The sequence below is a fragment of the Hyperoodon ampullatus genome (assembly GCF_949752795.1).
Source record: "Hyperoodon ampullatus genome assembly, chromosome: 3".
Lineage (NCBI taxonomy): Eukaryota > Metazoa > Chordata > Mammalia > Artiodactyla > Ziphiidae > Hyperoodon > Hyperoodon ampullatus.
Window position 1 is genome coordinate 89,197,543 of NC_136916.1, and position 15,270 is coordinate 89,212,812.

Below are 15,270 nucleotides of genomic sequence, written 5' to 3' on the forward strand. Positions count from 1 at the left end.
TGTCACTTTTCATCTGAGTTTATTTTAGATTGAAAAGAGAAAAGGGAATAATCCAGCTGGAAAAGAGTAACAGGTTAGGGGTCTGAACCACTAAGCGTTTAAAGAATATTCCTTATGACACTGAAATATAATTTTATATGAAAATACACCTTAAATTCAAGATACTACAGTAAAGAAGAACCAGACATGTTTATTTCATGCTTATATTGATCAGAATATAATTATCTTGTCAGTCATGCTGATAATTTAATTACTTAAATCTTGTGCCAGAGTGAACCTACTGAGAATGCAAGTCTGTACTTTACAAGCAAAGTTGTCCTTCCTATCTTTGCCATTTTAGGGATTTTTCTCTTTTTAACAAGGACATAACATGGTGATTACTTTATATTCCAGGTATATTCTAAGCGCTTTATAAATATTAACTCATTTAATCACAACAAACAGAGAAAACAAGTGCTATTACTATCGCCATTATACAGATGGGGAAACCAAAAGCACAGAGAGGTCAAATAATTCGCCTAAGACCACACAGCTCACAACCAGAAAGAGATGGAGCCAAGATTCAACTTCAGGTAGTCTGGCTTCAGAGTCCTTGCACTCAGCCACTCTCTGGGTTTATATATGCCTAATGAGACTATGACAACTCTTCTTAATACTGAGCCTGGCCCTTATTCTCCAGGTCTGGGAAAGATGTGTGTAGAAAATTAACCAGACATCCTTCGTTTCACAGTTGACCGTGCCCTCCTTGTTGAAACATTTCTTCACTGGGCAACACTCTGGTTTTACTCCCACTTCGCCTGCTGTCTCTTCTCAGTCTGTTTTCTGTCTCCTCTTCTCTTTTCAACCTTTTCTCTTGCTCAAGATAAAAAGCCTTAGAATCTTGCTTCCTCCCCTTTTCTCTCAGATCTTCCCTAATCTAAAAATAGTCTTCTAAGCACCACCTAATGCTTTACCCTATTTGATTTTTCTTCATAGCACAATACTACATGAAATTATGTACATATTTATTCATTTCACTTGTATCTTTCTTCCACTAGCATGTAAACTCCATACTGGATTTAAATTTATCCTAATTTGGGCTCCTTTCAGATGTTCTGTTTCTTTTTACCCCTTTTGCCTTTTAAATTTTATTATTAATTTTATTTATAATTTAATTATTTTATTGTTTCACTTTTCCCTCTGTTAATTTAGAAGTTTTACTCTCTGATTCTGTTGTTTCAGATAAATTAGAACACACATGCTTAATTCATGAGTTTCAAAGATCTAAAACAAAATTATTATCTTTCTCCTGGATAACAAGGACCTTAGAATGCTCTAACTCAATTAATTTTTCTTTTGGCATATATACTATTATTGTCTGGTATTTTAAACACATCTTTTTTTTTTTTTTTAGTTATTTCTGACATATACATTTTAAAATATTAACTACAATTATGACTTATAACATTATACCATACAAGATTTTTAGAAATTTCATGTAATGTCTGAAACATTTATATTAACATATTTCCATACAAATAACCCAAAGAAAGTTTAGTACTACTTGTTTTTTTTTGTTTGTTTGTTTTATACTGCAGGTTCTTATTAGTCATCAGTTTTACACACATCAGTGTATACATGTCAATCCCAATTGCGCAGTGCAGCACACCACCATCCCCAACCCACCGCGGTTTTCCCCACCTTGGTGTCCATACGTTTGTTCTCTACATCTGTGTCTCAGCTTCTGCCCTGCAAACCGGTTCATCTGTACCATTTTTCTAGGTTCCACATACATGCGTTAATATACGATATTTGTTTTTCTCTTTCTGACTTACTTCACTCTGTATGACAGTCTCTAGATCCATCCACGTCTCAACAAATGACTCAATTTCGTTCCTTTTTTATGGCTGAGTAATATTCCATTGTATATATATACCTCAACTTCTTTATCCATTTGTCTGTTGATAGGCATTTCGGTTGCTTCCATGACCTGGCTATTGTCAATAGTGCTGCAATGAACATTGGGGTGCATGTGTCTTTTTGAATTATGGTTTTCTCTGGGTATATGCCCTGTAGTGGGATTGCTGGATCATATGGTAATTCTATTTTTAGATTTTTAAGGAACCTCCATACTGTTCTCCATAGTGGCTGTATCAATTTACATTCCCACCAACAGTGCAAGAGGGTTCCCTTTTCCCCACAACCTCTCCAGCATTTGTTGTTTGTAGATTTTCTGATGATGCCCATTCTAACTGGTGTGAGGTGATACCTCATTGTAGTTTTGATTTGCATTTCTCTAATAATTAGTGATGTTGAGCAGCTTTTCATGTTTTTCTTGGCCATCTGTATGTCTTCTTTGGAGAAATGTCTATTTAAGTCTTCTGCCCATTTTTGGATTAGGTTGTTTGTTTCTTTAATATTGAGCTGCATGAGCTGTTTATATATTTTGGAGATTAATCCTTTGTCCGTTGATTCGTTTGCAAATATTTTCTCCCATTCTGAGGGTTGTCTTTTCGTCTTGCTTATGGTTTCCTTTGCTGTGCAAAAGCTTTTAAGTTTCATTAGGTCCCATTTGTTTGTTTTTGTTTTTATTTCCATCACTCTAGGAGGTGGATCAAAAAAGATCTTGCTGTGATTTATGTCAAAGAGTGTTCTTCCTATGTTTTCCTCTACGAGTTTTATAGTGTCTGGTCTTACATTAGGTCTAGAATCCATTTTGAGTTTATTTTTGTGTAAGGTGTTCCGGAGTGTTCTAATTTCATTCTTTTACATGTAGCTGTCCAGTTTTCCCAGCACCACTTATTGAAGAGACTGTCTTTTGTCCATTGTATATCTTTGCCTCCTTTGTCATAGATTAGTTGACCATAGGTGTGTGCGTTTCTCTCTGGGCTTTCTATCTTGTTCCATTGATCTCTGTTTCTGTTTTGTGCCTGTAACATATTGTCTTGCTTACTGTAGCTTTGTAGTATAGTCTGAAGTCAGGGAGTCTGATTCCTTCAGCTCCGTTTTTTTCCCTCAAGACTGATTTGGCTATTTGGGGTCTTTGTGTCTCCATACAAATTTTAAGATGATTTGTTCTAGTTCCGTAAAAAATGCCATTGGTAATTTGATAGGGATTGCATTGAATCTGTAGATTGCTTTGGGTAGTATAGTCATTTTCACAATATTGATTCTTCCAATCCAAGAACATGGTATATCTCTCCATCTGTTTGTATCATCTTTAATTTCTTTCATCATTGTCTTATAGTTTTCTGCATACCGGTCTTTTGTCTTCTTAGATAGGTTTATTCCTAGGTATTTTATTCTTTTTTGTTGCAATGGTAAATGGGAGTGTTTCCTTAATTTCTCTTTCAGATTTTTCATCGTTACTGTATAGGAATGCAAGAGGTTTCTGTGCATTAATTTTATATCCTGCTACTTTAGCAAATTCATTAATTAGCTCTAGTAATTTTTTGGTGGCATTTTTAGGATTCTCTGTGTATAGTATCATGTCATCTGCAAACAGTGACACTTTTACTTCTTTTCCAATTTGTATTCCTTTTATTTCTTTTTCTTCTCTGATTGCCATGGCTAGGACTTCCAAAACTATGTTGAATAATAGTGGTGAGAGTGGACATCCTCATCTCGTTCCTGATCTTAGAGGAAATGCTTTCAGTTTTTCACCATTGAGAATGATGTTTGCTGTGGGTTTTTCGTATATGGCCTTTATTATGTTGAGGTAGGTTCCCTCTATGCCCACTTTCTGGAGAGTTTTTATCATAAATGGGTATTGAATTTTGTCAAAAGCTTTTTCTGCATCTATTGAGATGATCATATGGTTTTTATTCTTCAATTTGTTAATATGGTGTATCACATTGATTGATTTACGTATATTGAAGAATCCTTGCATCCATAGGATAAATCCCACTTGACTGTGGTGTATGATCCTTTTAATGTGTTGCTGGATTCTGTTTGCTAGTATTTTGTTGAGGATTTTTGCATCTATATTCATCAGTGATATAGGTCTGTAATTTTCTTTTTTTGTAGTATCTTTATCTGGTTTTGGTATCAGGGTGATGGTGGCCTCATAGAATGAGTTTGGGAGTGTTCGTTCCTCTGCAATTTTTTGGAAGAGTTTGAGAAGGATGGGTGTTAGCTCTTCTCTGAATGTTTGATATAATTCTTCTGTGAAGCCATCTGGTCCTCGACTTTTCTTTCTTGGAAGATTTTTAATCACAGTTTCAATTTCATTACTTGTGATTGGTCTGTTCATATTTTGTTTCTTCCTGGTTCAGTCTTGGAAGGTTATACCTTTCTAAGAATTTGTCCATTTCTTCCAGGTTGTCCATTTTATTGGCATAGAGTTGCTTATAGTAGTCTCTTAGGATGCTTTGTATTTCTGCGGTGTCTGTTGTAACTTCTCCTTTTTCATTTCTAGTTTTATTGATTTGAGTCCTCTCCCTCTTTTTCTTGATGCATCTGGCTAATGGCTTATCAATTTTGTTTATCTTTTCAAAGAACCAGCTTTTAGTTTTATTGATCTTTGCTGCTGTTTTCTTTGTTTCTATTTCATTTATTTCTGCTCTGATCTTTATGCTTTCTTTCCTTCTGCTAACTTTGGGGTTTCTTTGTTCTTCTTTCTCTAGTTCCTTTAGGTGTAAGGTTAGATTGTGTACTTGAGATTTTTTTTGTTTCTTGAGGTAGGCTTGTATGTATAGCTATAAACTTCCCTCTAAAAACTGTTTTTGCTGCATCCCATAGGTTTTGGGTCGTCGTGTTTTCATTGGCATTTGTCTCTAGGTATTTTTTGATTTCCTCTTTGATTTCTTCAGTGATCTGTTGGTTATTTAGTAATGTATTGTTTAGCCTCCATGTGTTTGTATTTTTTACGTTTTTTTCCCTGTAATTCATTTCTAATCTCATAGCGTTGTGGTCAGAAAAGATGCCTGATATGACTTCAATTTTCTTAAACTTACTGAGGCTTGATTTGTGACCCAAGATGTGATCTATCCTGGAGAATGTTCCGTGCGCACTTGAGAAGAAAGTGTAATGTGCTGTTTTTGGATGGAATGTCCTATAAATATCAATTAAATCTATCTGGTCTATTGTGTCATTTAAAGCTTCTCTTTCCTTATTTTCATTTTGCATGATCTGTCCATTGGTGTAGGTGAGGTGTTAAAGTCCCCCACTATTATTGTGTTACTGTTGATTTCCTCTTTTATAGCTTTTAGCAGTTGCCTTATATATTGAGGTGCTCCTCTGTTGGGTGCATATATATTTATAATTGTTATATCTTCTCCTTGGATTGATCCCTTGATCATTGTGTAGTGTCCTTCCTTGTCTCTCATAACATCCTTTATTTTAAAGTCTATTTTATCTGATATGAGTATAGTTACTCCAGCTTTGTTTTTTTGTTTGTTTGGGTTTTTTTTTTGCTGTACGTGGGCCTCTCACTGTTGTGGCCTCTCCTGTTGCGGAGCACAGGCTCCGGACGCGCAGGCTCAGTGGCCATGGCTCACGGGCCCAGCTGCTCCGCAGCATGCGGGATCTTCCTGGACCATGGAATGAACCCGTGTCCCCTGCGTCGGCAGGCGGACTCTCTACCACTGCGCCACCAGGGAAGCCCTCCAGCTTTGTTTTGATTTCCATTTTCATGGAATATCTTTTTCCATCCCCTCACTCAGTCTGTATGTGTCCCTAGGTCTGAAGTGGGTCTCTTGTAGACAGCATATATATGGGTCTTGTTTTTGTATCCATTAAGCAAGCCTGTGTCTTTTGGTTCGAACATTTAATCCATTCACGTTTAAGGTAATTATTGATATGTGTGTTCCTATGACCATTTTCTTAATTGTTTTGGATTTGTTTTTGTAGGTCCTCTTTCTTTTGTGTTTCCCACTTAGAGAAGTTCCTTTAGCATTTGTTGTAGAGCTGGTTTGGTGGTGCTGAATTCTCTTAGCTTTTGCTTGTCTGTAAAGCTTTTGATTTCTCCATGGAATCTGAATGAGATCCTTGCCTGGTAGAGTAATCTTGGTTGTAGGTTCTTCCCTTTCATCACTTTAAGTATATCATGCCACTCCCTTCTGGCTTGTAGTTTCTGGTGAGAAATCAGCTGTTAACCTTATGGGAGTTCCCTTGTATGTTATTTGTCGTTTTTCCTTTGCTGCTTTCAATAATTTTTCTTTGTCTTTAATTTTTGCCAATTTGATTACTGTGTGTCTCAGCATGTTTCTCCTTGGGTTTATCCTGTATGGGACTTGCTGCGCTTCCTGGACTTGGGTGGCTATTTCCTTTCCCATGTTAGGGAAGTTTTCAACTATAATCTCTTCATATATTTTCTCTGGTTCTTTCTCTCTCTCTTCTCCTTCTGAGACCCCTATAATGCGAATGTTGTTGCATTTAATGTTGTCCCAGAGGTCTCTTAGGCTGTCTTCATTTCTTTTCATTCTTTTTTCTTTATTCTGTTCTGCAGCAGTGAATTCCACCATTCTGTCTTCCAGGTCACTTATCCGTTCTTCTGCCTCAGTTATTCTGCTATTGATTCCTTCTAGTGTAGCTTTCATTTCAGTTATTGTATTGTTCATCTCTGTTTGTTCTTTAATTCTTCTAGGTCTTTGTTAAACATTTCTTGCGTCTTCTCGATCTTTGCCTCCATTCTTTTTCCGAGGTCCTGGATCATCTTCACTATCATTATTCTGAATTCTTATTCTGGAAGGTTGCCTATCTCCACTTCATGTAGCTGTTTTTCTGGGGTTTTATCTTGTTCCTTCATCTGGTATATAGCCCTCTGCCTTTTCATTGTGTCTATCTTTCTGTGAATGTGGTTTTTGTTCCACAGGCTGCAGGATTGTAGTTCTTCTTGCTTCTGGTGTCTGCCCTCTGGTGGATGAGGCTATCTAAGAGGCTTGATGGGAGAGACTGGTGGTGGGTAGAGCTGACTGTTGCTCTGGTGGGCAGAGCTCAGTAAAAGTTCAATCCACTTGACTGTTGATGGGTAGGGCTGGGTTCCCTCCCTGTTGGTTGTTTGGCCTGAGGCAACCCAACACTGGAGCCTACCTGGGCTCTTTGGTGGGGCTAATGACAGACTCTGGGAGGGCTCATGCCAAAGAGTACTTCCCAGAACTTCTGCTGCCAGTGTCCCTGTTCTCACGGTGAGACAGAACCATCCCCCGCCTCTGCAGGAGACCCTCCAACACTAGCAGGTAGGTCTGGTTCAGTCTCCCCTGGGGCCACTGCTCCTTCCCCTGGGTCCTGATGGGCACACTACTTTGTGTGTGCCCTCCAAGAGTGGAGTCTGTGTTTCCCCCAGTGCTGTCCAAGTCCTGCAGTCAATTCCCACTAGGCTTCAAAGTCTGACCCTCTAGGAATTCCTCCTCCCATTGCCGGACCCGCAGGTTGGGAAGCCTGACGTGGGGCTCAGAAACTTCACTCCAGTGGGTGGACTTCTGTGGTATAAGTGTTCGCCAGTCAGTGAGTCACCCACCCAGCAGTCATGGGATTTGATTTTACTGTGATTGTGCCCCTCCTACCACCTCATTGTGGCTTCTCCTTTGTCTTTGGATGTGGGGTATCTTTTTTGGTGAGTTCCAGTGTCTTCCTGTCGATGATTGTCCAGCAGCTAGTTGTGATTCTGGTGTTCTCGCAAGAGGGAGTGAGAGCACTTCCTTCTACTCTGCCATCTTGGTTCCTCCTCCTGGTATTTTAAACATATCTTTTCTTGAATCCCAATAAGCATTATTATTACTAATTTTTACAGTCATTTAAAAAAATGTTTACCCAGACTTTTATCATTTTCTTTGTTTTTCTTTTTGTACCTCAAACCTCCATCTCAGATTAGTATCCTTTTGCTCAGATTTCCTATGGAGAGGTTCTCCAGTAGGTGAACTTTCTCAGTTTTTGTCAGTTTAAACTAGGGGTCCCCAACCCCCAGGCCACAGACTGTTATCTGTCTGTGGCCTGTTAGGAACTGGACTGCACAGCAGGAGGTGAGCGGTGGGCGATTGAGTGAAGCTTCCTCTGTATTTACAGCTGCTCCCCATCGCTTGCATTACTGCTCTGCCTCTTGTCAGATCAGCGGTGGTATTAGATTCTCATAGGAGCATGAACACTACTGTGAACTGTGCATGCAAAGGATCTAGGTTGCGTGCTCCTTATGAGAATCTAATGCCTGATGATCTGAGGTGGAGCTGAGAGGTGGTGATGCTAGGGCTGGGGAGTGGCTGCAAATACAGATTATCATTAGCAGAGGGGTTTTGACTGTACAGAGACCATAATAAATCAATTGCTTGCAGGCTCACAGCAAAACCCTATCAGTGAGTGGCAAGTGAAAACAAGCTCAGGGCTCCCACTGATTCTGCATTATGGTGAGTTGTATAATTATTTCATTATATAGTACAATGTACTAATAATACAAATAAAGTGCACAATAAATGTAATGTGCTTTAATCATCCCAAAACAATCCCTCCCCCCACCCCATTCTGTGGAAAAATTGTCTTCCACGAAATGGGTCTCTTTTGCCAAAAAGGTTGGGGACCGCTGGTTTAAACAAAACTCTTGAAATGTTCTTCAGGGGTAGTTCATTCTTTGACAATCATTCAGGAATGGAAGCAGTGTGAATATTAATGGGAAAATATCGTAATTCCCCATAACTGCACAATCCTGTAGCTGAATTTAGAACATCCCAACATGGGCAAAAATAGCTCATTTATCATGCCACACTTCATCTTGGCTAGAAATATGTGCAAGCCCAAAAATGACAGAAGCCATACTTTGGGTTCTGGTACCAAAAATTTAGAAGTTCTCCTTTGTTTCAAGCCTAGAGTTTTTTACACCAAGGAAAAGCACCAGTTAGCCTGAAGTTGGTGAGTCATATGCCTAGCTTTTGTAAAAGGGCGATTATAATAAAGGAGATGGGAAAGAACTAGTATATAGGCAGATCAATTTCAGTATAAAGTACATATGTATCACTATCTAGAAGGTCATTCTTTTAAAATTGTTTGGTCCAAAATGCCATCAAGATACCTCCTGGGATGTGTTTTCTTCCCCCAGGAGTATCTATAGCCCAATTTTAAAACACTAAACTAGCATATAACTTGTGAAACCCAGAAGAATGTTCCTACCAGGCTCTTGGGAAGAACACAAAGATCAGATAAATATATGTAGCCTTTCAATTTCATAAAATCAGCACATGGATCTTAACCATATAAGTAGCTCAGAAGGTTGACACTAAGGTGAGCAGCTGTTGTTAAAAAACAAGGAACTAGCCGATAGTCAACAAAACAAGTATTTATTGCTACAAAACCACTTTCGACTAACTCACGAATTACTGCCACAAAAGTTCAAGGGGATCAGAATAATTAACATACAAACTCAGAACTATAGTTCTTACTATGCTCTGAGTACCCAATCTCTTAACATAATCATGAAAAGCTGACTCTGAATTGTGCCATTCTGTATAGGAGTACCAGAAAGTGAAAGTTCTGTAAATAACAGCCCAGAGAAGGACTATTGTTATTTCATTTTAAAGCATCATCAACTTTTCAGGAAGAAAATAAAAGCAGATGCCTTAAGAGCAGGGTACATGTGAGAATCATCTAGAAAGACTGGTCAAATGCACATGTCCAAACCGTACTACAAACTGACTACTTGGGATCTCCAGGGTGATTCTTGTTGCCCACACTTAGTTAAGGACCACCGCTTTAGGGAATTTATTTCTAGAGAATCTGCTGGGGTCAAGACTTGTTAGAATTTCTTCACATTTAACCAATATTACGAACTTTACCAAAATCACTGTACTCAGTATCATTTTGATAGAGATTCCATTACCTTAAAAATAGAGGCAGGTCCAAGGCCTTTGTTCTTAACAATAAATTTGCAGTATAATTTTACTAAGAATAATTGCAGACCAGGCATCATTCAGAATATCTGCTAGTTTCTTGGTTAAGCCAAAGGGAGACCATCAAAGCAGGTCACAAAAGGTGCTCCACCAACAGTTAAATAGGACTAAAAGGCTGAAACTTACTATAGAATGTAAAGTGAAAGTTTGAGCAATGAGAAATGATATATTTGACAATTTTAATTGTAAGACTAGGAAAAGAGGAAAGGGTTAGGGGAAGGGGGATTATATGGATTAAACTGGAAAGTTGTCTGAGAACTAAGTCAGCTGTAGACTTCTACTGTCTTTCTTGGCTCACATGATCTCTTTCAAATCATGTCTCCCTCTTTTGCCTTCAAAGAGCATCTGGTTGGACTGGAAAATTAGCTATATAATATATTGTCATGTTACCATCCCTACTGACTAGCCCCTGGTTCAGAGATTAGTTGCATTATCCACTCTGGCCAGAGTAGTAGAAATGGTTTCACCCCAGCACACTGACTGATTTTATCAGTAGGGCTGTGTAACTGGTAAACGCTGCAAGACTTTATAAACCAACCAGTGGATTCCTATTGTTCAACATGTTTGGTGATGAAGCCCCTGGAAAATCCTGTTGACCAGTCTCTCCAAGGACTCTTTTCAGGGCATTTTCAGCAGTATTCACTAACCTTACACTTTGAACTTTGGCACTTCAGACCTTCTGATATTTACAGGAGCTTAGTTTGAAAACATTGCCATTTGTAGGCTCTTGAACAGGGAAGTCGAATGAGTAGTGTGATAGTTGACAAGAGTTTGGTGAATAACGGTTTCTAAGATGACCTAGAGACTTGAGAGCCTGGAGAAATTAAAAATTTTCTATTGTGCTAATCCAAGCTTGAGGTGAGGAAGACTGTATAAGTTTTTACTGCTGCTGTAACAAATGACCACAGCAAATTACCTTAGTGGCTTAAACAATACAAATTTATCTTCAGTTATTTAGGTCAGAAGTCTGGCATGGGTCTCACAGGGCTAAAATCAAGGTGTTGGCAAGGCTGCAATCCTTTCTAGAAGCTCTAAGAGGGAACCCATTTCCTTGCCTTTTCCAGCTCCCAGAAGCTGACCACATTCCCTGCCTTGTGACCACCATCCTCTGTCTTCAAAAACAGCAACAGCAGATTGAGTCTTTATGCTGCCATCTTTCTGGTTCTCTGATCATAGCTGGGAAAGTTTCTCCACTTTTAAGGAATCATGTTATTAGATTTGGCCCACCCAGATAATCCAGGATAATCCCTCTATCTCAAGGTCAGTAATCTTTTTTTTTTTTTTTTTTTTTGTGGTATGCGGGCTTCTCACTGTAGTGTCCTCTCCCGCCTCAGAGCGCAGGCTCAGCGGCCATGGCTCACGGGCCCAGCCGCTCCGCAGCGTGGGATCCTCCCAGACCGGGGCACGAACCTGTGTCCCTTGCATCTGCAGGCGGACTCTCAACCACTGCGCCACCAGGGAAGGCCCTTAAGGTCAGTAATCTTACTGACATCCGCAAAGTCCCTTTTGCCATATAAAGTAACATAATCACATTTTCCAGGGATCAAAGTCTAGATATCTTTGGGTGCCATTACTGTGTGTACCATAAAACACCTAGAACAGATATTTTATGCAATCAATAGGCCTTCTCTTTTAGCTGGGTTGATGGCCCATAGAGTCAATTTGGTATGGAAATGGGGTGGAAGAGGTAAAAGAAGATATTGAGATCAAGCCTAGTCATTTGGGTAATTTCACCCCATTTCAACCATTCTAAGATGGGTGAAAGTCTGTCTGCCTACTGCCTCTAAGAGGGACAGCCTGGTTCTCACGAAAGCACGATGTCTAGGGGAAGCTTCCAGATTTGTGACCAGTAAGCCTTACAAAAGCAAGCCTGGTTTTTTCCCCAAATGTTCCCAGGGATGGGCTTATTTTCTCACATTCCCTGAGAGCACTGGTGCCTCTCCTGTTGGCTCCCAGTTGCTGGAAACCATCTGCCTTCTTCTTCTCCTCTTCACTCACGTGGGCCCCATCTCAGTCAGGCTTACTTCTTGGAGGGAGCAAATGGGACCAGGGAGCAGGTTGTGGAGAATGACAGTGGAAGCAGAAGTCAGTGTTGGGGCGGGGCCACACTGGAACTGGTATGCTAGTGGAGACCCACTGGGTAGTTGATTTGGGTGCAGGCAAGTGTTGTGGCAGTCATTCTGAGCAGAATGTGAGCACCAGAGCCTTTCTGTACCACTGGGAGTGGCTCCAGGGAAAAGGATGCCTAGCTAAGACACTACCTCTGAGAGTTTTGATATCTTTATTTCTCAGTCTCATTGGTTGCGCCTGATTTCCTCCATGACATTAAACAACTGTTGTATGACTTTTCTGTTGGTAGCACACAATTTTTCCAAATTAAAAAAAAAAGACGGGAACAAAAAGGTTATGCTTTTCATCTGTGTTTGTGTAAACAAACCCAGTAATTACCATAACTCAAATTGCTGCTGAAGCTCTCCATATTTTAATGTGCACACTGTCGCTCTTGCTACTAAATCTCTGCCTATATCCTGGGAAGTTAATCCTGAATTAGGAAACAGAAAAACTGATTAAAATAACATTGGGCCAAGTCCATGATTTTTATATTCATAAGATTCAAAATTTCTGTGAGGAAATGTGCAATGCAAATTGAATTATCTTCCAGAGTAATAAAGAAAAAGAAGGAAACCAAAACAATGGTAAAATATGGGTATCCGTGCAGAGAGATGTATGAATTAGGCTTTCTGTGGTTTGGTTTGATTCAATATTCCACTCCTCTGAAACAACCTTTACTTACCAGGCTGCATAAACTCAATTCTCTTCAGTATAAAGTGAATATTATCCAGTTTTCAAGTAGCAACATTTCCTTAAATTCTACACTTTTATCAAAAGAGGTTTTTCACTGAACTTTGAAGATAACATTATTAGTCCTTGCAAGTGTTCTAATCACGGCCTTTCTTGATGGCCTTTAGGACAAAAGAGCAGTTGTAAATGTTCAAAGAAAAATCAGGAAGGTGAAAGCCATTGTTTTTGTGCCTATTGGCATGGGGTAGGTGAAACTGAGTATTAAGGAAATAGTGTAGAAAATTCAGGTCTCCGCATTTTCTTTTAATAAATGGGGCTAACTTTAACTCTCTACCACCTATCTTTTTTCCCTCCATACCCACTCTTGTCCCTTTCTACCCTGTTTCCTGCCTGGGAAGGCTGACCTGTAGGGACTTAACCAATGAGCTCTCTTGCTCTCTGGCTTGCGTTTGGGTTTGGCAATAGAGAGCCCCAGCAAGAGGTCAGAGGGAGAGGGGAGGGTAAGGTCAGAGTTCCCTCCGGATGGCTGTGTCTCTCCGCTGAAGACCACTGCTCTTGTCATGGTTGCCCTTTCTTCCAGGCTCTGGAAACTGCTTTCTCCTCCTTTCCCTTCAGGCTTGGCACTGTTTGTTTTAAGCTTCAGTGTACTGTACTTTCCTTTGTTGTTTTGGTTTCCCATATCTTGCCAAACCTTTATAAATACCCTCTTTAGTACACACTCCTCAAATTATTCTAATTTGACTGAGCTCTGTTTCATATTTCAACCCTTACAGAGACAGAATCTGCCTCATCCAGCCCTATATCTAAATTCTTCCCGCATCCTGGGGCCACCATCATTTCTTACCAGGACTACTAACTGACCTTTCTCCTTCTACTCTTCATGGCTCGAAATCTTCTAAAAGTTTCTCATCACAAATATAATGAAGTCCAAATTCCCTCCCATGGCCCAGGGCCCTGTCAGTCTGTTAACATTCGCCTTCATCCTGAGTCACGCTCATCTCCTAGGTTCTAGAACACACCAACTTCTCTCTTGCCTGAGGACCTTTGTCCATGTTGGTCACTCTGCCTGGGGTGTCCTGCTCCCCGGTCTTCGTTTGGTTAGCACTGTCAAAGACAAAAACGTGGTAAGTGAGGAGATGGATTTTATTCAGGCTATTGCAATAGGGAAACACCTCAGATCTGAAGATTAGAGTACGTATTAAGTTTCCTATGGTTGGCGTGACAAATCATTGCAAATTAGCGGCTTTAAACAATAGAAAGTTATCCTATTATTGTTGTGTGGGCCAGAAATCCAAAATGAATCTTACGTGGCTAAAATCGAGGTGTGGGCAGGGCTGTGCTGCCTCTGGAGGGTCCAGGGGAGAATATGTTCCCTTTCTTTTTCCCACATCTAGAGCTGAATTCCTTGTCTCCTGGTCCCTTCCTCTATCTTCAAAACCAGTGATGGAGCATCTTTTCTCTGACTCCGCCTCTCTCTGCTTCCATCACATGGCTGTCTTCTCTTTTATCTATGGTCGAGTCTCCTTCTGTTCCCCTCTTACAAGGATACTTGTGATTCTGTTTAGGGTCCAACCAGATAATCCAGGATAATTGTCCCGACTCAAGCTAATAAATCACATCTGCAAAAGCTCTTTTTCCGCATAAGGGAAGATATTCATAGATTCCAGGGCTTAGGACCTGGATATCTTGTAGGGCCATTTTTCAGCCTACTACAGCGTGTCTCAGCAGAGGGGTTTGCCTTAGATTTTTATGGGGAGGAGTAGACAAGTTACAGGTGGGGTTATTTATAGTTGGGATTGTTTTTTCAATCAAAGCAAGTTTCAGTGGAACAGGAAATGCTTAGCTGGTTTCAGGGGAACAAACAGTTCTAATCTTGGCTAATTATTCATGGGACAAAGAAGAAAGAGGATCTCTGTCTCACTATGTCAACAGATTCAGGCAAAAGAGGAATGGTCTGGGTTTAACCTTGTCACCAGTAAAAATGGGAGCCATCTACAAATCTTGTGGGAGTCATGAGAAAGAGTGGATAGCAAGTCTTATCTAAGCCATGTGGGGAATGGTGGTTCATTGCAGTTAGTCATTTTCTAGAACACAGAGGGGTGGGGGATGTGGGGAAAAAAAGACTGGGGAGATTTCTTAACCATCACTGTTTTCTGGGAGCATAGAAGTCAGGTGAAGTTCAACACTGTCACCACCTTCTCATCCTTAAATATATTTTCATAGATGCCCTCCCTGCACACCCTATGTAAGTACTGCCCTCTGCATTGTTCTCTGTCATAGTTTCCTCTTTATTTCCTTCACAGTATTTTTCACAATCCATAATTATTTTGTATACTTATTTGCTTGTCTCTCTAGACCATAAACTTTTTGAGGACAGGGAAAATGGTTGTCTTATCTTAAGAGCTTAGAACAATGTATCTTTATATCTTTACAGCCTGGCACATTTTTGTTGAATTGACAAAAGAAGCAATACCAGATGGCCAATAAACTCATGATAAACTGTCTAGTAATTACCTCATTGGTAGTGAAATAAAAAAGGATAAAAATAGCAGTGAGGTAAACAAAAGAGAGTCAGACGTCATAGGCAGCAGGACCCACATGTTCAGAGACACACAGT

The 15,270-nt window shown here is 39.9% G+C and overlaps 1 long non-coding RNA gene across 1 annotated transcript in view; it reads left to right on the forward strand.

The window, feature by feature from the left end:
• The window catches only part of LOC307050002, an 84,361-nt gene that overhangs the window by 2,754 nt on the left and 66,337 nt on the right, over positions 1–15,270 (forward strand). The window lies entirely within an intron of this gene.